Here is a 6,520-nt window from a genome sequence, read left to right as displayed (position 1 = left end):
GAGGAAGAGAAGGAAGGAAGGAAGGAAGGGTCCAGATTACAAAGTAGGTTGAGGGCAGCTGGCCAAAATAACCTTGAGCATGTAAGGCTGATCACTTCACTTCAATCCCTTCCTTCATGCGCTCTAAAAATCCTAAGGAACAATATAAGAATATCTGAGAAAATTTATAGAAAATATGAAACGTAAGGATATGATATTAAACCAAATGTGGACGATGAATATGTCACCAAGGTCCTGTTTGTATGGAAGTGTGAAAACCATGCCGGCCGCTAAAAGAGATGGTTTTTTTTTTTTTTGAAATATAAAGAATAAAAAAAAACTTTTTTACAATAAAAATAAAATCCTAAGGAACGACGCAAACCCCGGAAGCCACACACAGGCCGCGCCAACATGCTCCGTCTTGCCCAGCCACCCGTGCTGCAACCCCATTTCTACTTGGCCAAGAAAAGACGCCCCCTCCCCTGAATTCAAGGGGGCCGGCTAGCGCTGCAGCATTATACAGCATCTTCCCTTCCTTCACCCCCTTCTGATGCTGGCTTGTGAAACATTCACACACCCCGGAGGCTGTAGTAAAAAAAAAAACCAAAGCAAAACAGAATGACTCCCTCTTTTTTTAAAAAAAGAAGAAAAGAAAACCACCAGCAGCAAGCCGTGAGCTCAACGCCTTCCATGACTCCCACCCCCTGTTATTGTCTTCAACCACTGGACCCAAACGAGCGCCCCTCCCCGCACAAATTGGCCAGCTCCATAAATCAACTGGGAAGAGAAGTTCATCGCCGCCCCAAAGCCAGCCAACGAGCGCCTGCATGCTGGACTTGTGCCTCGCCCCACCTGGTTGAGCATCTTCAAAGCAACGTCGGTGGGAGATGGGGGCCCACCTCTGGGTCACCAGGTTTACCCCCCCTTCCGTGGATGGAGACCCCCTCCGTCAACCGAAGAAGCCAGCGGGCGTTCACGCTGAGAGGAAGGGAGTTGGGGTTGGCCTGCCAAGGGCCTTTGGGATGAGTGCTTCAAGTTGGCTTCCCCAGAAAACCCAGGGTGTGGATTCGAGCAGGCATGGATTGGGGGGTGGTGGTGGAAGAAAGAGCAGGTGCTTTGGGTAGCCAGGGATGTGATGGTGCCAGGAAGGGGTTCAAAGAGGGAGGGATATGGACTTCTCACTTCTGCAGTTGATGTTCTCCATGCCATACCATTGCAGCTCTTCCACCTCCTCTTCCTTCTCCTCCTCTTCCTCCTCCTCTTCCTCCTCCAACCCTACTCCCTACTGGCATTGATGAGATGACTTAGTTAGGTAATAAAACATCTGCAAGAAACCACCAAGCTCAGAGACCACCAAGGACCCAACAGTCCTCCTCCTCCTCCTTGTGGACTTCAACTCCCAGAGTTCCTCACCAGTCAACTTGAAGTTACCTAGTTGGGTCATAAAACGGCTCCAAGAAACCACCAAGCTCAGAGACTACCAAGGACCCAACAGTTCTCCTCCTCCTCCTCCTCCTCCTCCCCCCACAAATCCCACTCCTTCCTAGCACTGATGATGTTACCTAGTTGGTCATAAAATATCTGCAAGAAACCACCAAGGACCCCCACAGTCCTCCTCTTCCTCGTGGACTTCAACTCCCAGAGTTCCCCAGCCAGCCATGTTTGAATTCCCCAGCCAATCTGAAGACTTGTGAACTCAACTTGAAGACTTGTGGACTTCAATTCCCAGAATTACCCAGATTGCATGGCTGGCTGGGTAATTCTGGGAGCTGAAGTCTACAAGTCCTCAATATTGCCAAGGTTGGACTCCCGTGTCTTAAAGAAAGAGCTACAGCATAATACATTAATCATTGCAACAACTTTCCTCCAGAAGTTGTGAATGCCCCAACACTGGAACACTTTTAAGAAGAGATTGGACATCCGTTTGTCTGAAATGGCATAGGGGGTTGGACTAGAAGACCTCCAAGGTACCTTCCAACTCTGTTATTCTATTCTATTCTATTCTATTCTATTCTATTCTATTCTATTCTATTCTATTCTATTCTATTCTATTCTATTCTATTTTACTCTACTCTACTCTACTCTATTCTATTTTATTCTATTCTTCTCCATATTCTATTCTATTCTATTCTATTCTATTCTATTCTATTCTATTCTATTCTATTCTATTCTATTCTATTCTATTCCATTCCATTCCACTCCACTCCACTCCACTCCACTCCACTCCACTCCACTCTACTCTATTCTATTCCTCTTCCTCCTCTCTACAAACCCCACTCCCTTTTAGCACTGATGATGTTGCCTAGTTGGGTCATGAAACATCTGCAAGGAAACCACCAAGCTCAGAAACCACCAAGGTCCCTTCATGTCAACCCCGAGCTAGAAATATTCTGTTGGAACTAGAAGCTTCCTACAATCATTCCCACATCTCAGGTCCCCAAATTAGACCATTGGTATGGGAACATTCCCACATGCTTTTCTTTCGAGGCCCTTCCCAACCATTAAGAAAATTGACAGGAGCAGATTCCTTGCATAGTTGTGTGTTTTTCAGCTTGCGGGGAAAACATGAATTTGCCTGAACTGCTGTGCGCCTGCCAAGTAACCCCACATCTTGACAGCGTACTCAAGGGATTGTAAAACAAGAAAGTAGTAAATCTGCCAAGGAAAAGAGTCTGAAAGACATTCAGATCCAGAAGTTCTGCTACATACTTAGGGGACATGTAAGATCTCTTTTTGGGGACGCAGTGGCTCAGTGGCTAAGACGCTGAGCTTGTCAATCAGAAAGGTCGGTAGTTCGGCGGTTCAAATCCCTAGCGCCGCATAACGGAGTGAGCTCCCATTACTCGTCCCAGCTTCTGCCTATCCTTCCTATTATCTATCTCCTCTTACTGATGACTATATAACCTTGTTGCTTATATCTTTACAATTTATATTGTTTTATTTAGTTTCCTAGTATGATTTGATTGCTTATTTAGTATCCTATGACGATCACTAAGTGTTCTATCTTATGATTCTTGGTGAATGTATTTTTATGTACTGAGAGCTTATGCACCGAAGACAAATTCCTTGTGTGTCCAATCACACTTGGCCAATAAATTATTCTATTCTATTCTATTCTATTCTATTCTATTCTATTCTATTCTATTCTATTCTATTCTATTCTATTCTATTCTCCATTCCATATTCTATTCTATTCTATTCTATTCTATTCTATTCTATTCTATTCTATTCTATTCTATTCTATTCTATTCTATTCTATTCTATTTTTGTTCTATTCTATTCTATTCTATTCTATTCTATTCTATTCTATTCTATTCTATTCTATTCTATTCTATTCCTATCCTATCCCATCCCATCCCATCCCATTCTATTGTTTTATACATATTCTATTCCTATTTTCTATTCAATTCTATTCTTGTTTTATTTCTATTCTGTTCTGTTCTGTTCTGTTCTATTGTTTTGTACTTATTCTATTCTATTCCCTATTCTATTCTGTTCTATTCCTATCCTATTCTTTTATACCTATTCTATTCTATTCCCTATTCTATTCCTTCAAATCCCTCTGTTAAGTATTTGTGATCTTTAGTGCCTAGAAAGTCCACAAATGGTTTCCCTTCTCTTATAAAGCTGTCTAGTCCAACGAGCTGGGAAGTCTTTAACTCTCAACCTTCTGCAAATATTCTTCATCTTGAATTCTCTGCCCACCAGGGTCAAACTCAAAGCAACTCCAACCTACCATGTATTTGGGATCCGGTCTTATTAAAAAGGTTGCAGGCACTACTGATCAAAAATGCATTACACTCCCAGGTATTTCACAGTTTATTAAATGCAAATCTCTGGGGTACAAATGATGGATTTCTCCCTTCTGTTCAGGTTTAATAATCTCAAAGAACTTTCTCTCTTCCGGCCATCAAAGGGGTGCCCAGCTTAATATATGGGTTTGCCTCCTGACCCTTTATGGGCAGAGAGCCACCAAGTTAATTGCTTGCATTTAAAAGCAACTACCTAAAAGCAACTATCAGAAATGACATTTAAGTCTTTTTTTTTTTTTTAAAAAAAATCCTGATTGACACCAGAATTCGTCCAAATCAGCACAAAGAATTTGTGGCTCAAAGTAAGCTTTGCTTGAGAAGAAGTAGTTGCGCAAAACAGGTATACGCTCGGATTACTTTGATCTTTTTAGATCAGCCTAAAAAGGAGAAAGGTATGGATCCTGTCTGGTGGAGATGAACACCCAGAAATATATTTGTAGTTTTCCTAGCAACAGTATGGTCATTTACATTCATCCTTTACAGTCCTGGGTACTCTCTGAGCTTGGTGGTTTTCTTGCAGATGTTTCATGACCCAACTAGGCAACATCATCAGTCACAAAGTCACAAAAAGTCATGGAATCAATTATTAACTAATCCATCATCCTCCACTTAGAAACAAACAACCTACTCTCTAATAAACAATTTGGTTTCAGGAAAAAAACTATCATGTAATCTGCAACTCTTACACTGCAAAAACATATGGACGACACAACTCGATCAGGGCAAAGCAATAGACACAATCTACATAGACTTCTGTAAAGCCTTTGATTCAGTGGTACACAACAAACTACTCCTAAAACTAAAATCTTATGGTATCTCTGGACAACTGTATAACTGGATAGAAGCATTCTTGTCAAACAGACAACAAATGGTCAAAATTGGGAGTGTCCTATCAAATTCTGTACCTGTCAATAGTGGTGTCCCCCAAGGCAGTGTTCTAGGACCAACTCTTTTCATACTCTACATAAATGACCTCTGTGATCATATTAAGAGCAACTGCGTTCTTTTAGCTGATGATGTAAAGCTGTTCAATACCACAGACAATACTGCTACCCTTCAAAAAGATCTTGACTATATATCAGAATGGTCAAAAAATGGCAACTTCAAATCTCAACAAATAAATGCTCTGTCTTACATATTGGCAAAAAAAATCAGAAAATAAAATACAAGCTAAATAGTCAAGATCTTGTTGATGATCCAAGCTCTGTAAAGGACCTTGGAATACTCATCTCTAATGATCTAAGTGCTAGAGCTCACTGTAACTACATAGCCAAAAAGGCATTAAGAGTTGTTAACCTAATCCTACGTAGCTTTTTCTCTGGTAATATCACACTACTAACTAGAGCATACAAAACATTTGCTAGACCAATACTCGAATACAGTTCATCAGTCTGGAACCCACATTACGTATCTGATATTAGCACAATTGAGAAAGTCCAGAAATATTTCACAAGAAGAGTTCTCCACTCCTCTACTCATTGTAGAATACCTTATGACACCAGACTCGAAATTCTAAACTTAGAAAACCTAGAACTACGCCACTTTCGGTCCGATCTAAGTATAGTATATAAAATCATACATTGTAATGTCCTACCTGTCAATGAATACTTCAGCTTCAACCATAACAATAAAAGAGCACACAATAGATACAAACTCAAGGTTAATCGCACCAAACTTGATGGCAGGAAATACGACTTCAGCAACAGAGTGGTCAATGTCTGGAATACTCTACCTGACTCTGTGGTTTCTTCCCCAACCCCCCAAAAATTTAACCTTAGACTGTCTACTATTGACCTCACCCCTTTCCTAAGAGGTCTCTAGGGGGTGTGCATAAGTGCACCAACGTGCCTACTGTCCCTGTCCTATTGTTTCTTTTATATTTTTTTTATTTTTCTTAAATGTATCCATGTATTGATAGCTATGTTTTTACTTATACGTATTATCTTGTAAGGCAAGCAACTGACAAATAAAAAATAAAAATAAATAAATAAAAAGGGGATCCCGTGAATCCCAGGACATCTCAACTGTTATAAATACATGCCAGTTTTGAAGTGCCTGAATTTTGATCGTGTGTCCATAGGGATGCCGAAATGGTTGTAAGTGTGAAAAATGGTTATAAATGCAATGCAATGCAATGCAATGCAATGCTGTAATGTAATGTAATGCCATAATGTAATGTAACGTAATATATATTAGATATAACATAACTTAACATAACATAACATAATAACCAGTATAATAAAATAATATTGTATGGTATGGTGAGGTATGATATGATATAATATGGTATGATATAATATAATATGATATGATATATGATTTGATATAATGTAATATAATATAAATACTGGTATATTAAAATAATATGGTATGGTATGATATAGTATGATATAATTATAATATGATATGATATGATATGATATAATGTAATATAAATATTGGTATAATATGATATATGATATAAATACCAGTACAAATATAATATAAATATTGGTATAATATGATATATGATATAAATACCGGTATAAATATAATATAAAATAATATAATGTAATATAATATAATAATATAATATAATATAATATAATAAATATAATATAATAAATATAATATAATATATATATGTTGCTTGGTTGAGAGTTATTTTCCCACGTCATTGTAGTTCTTTTAAAGTTGTAGCAACGTTTCAGCAGAATCTCATCTGCCATCATCAGGCTTCTGTATTGTGT

This window comes from Notechis scutatus, chromosome 6, assembly GCF_049901735.1.
Source record: "Notechis scutatus isolate UNSWTSFEM ecotype Mainland chromosome 6, rNotScu1.2, whole genome shotgun sequence".
Classification (NCBI taxonomy): Eukaryota; Metazoa; Chordata; class Lepidosauria; order Squamata; family Elapidae; genus Notechis; species Notechis scutatus.
Note: the sequence above shows the minus strand (reverse complement) of the source record.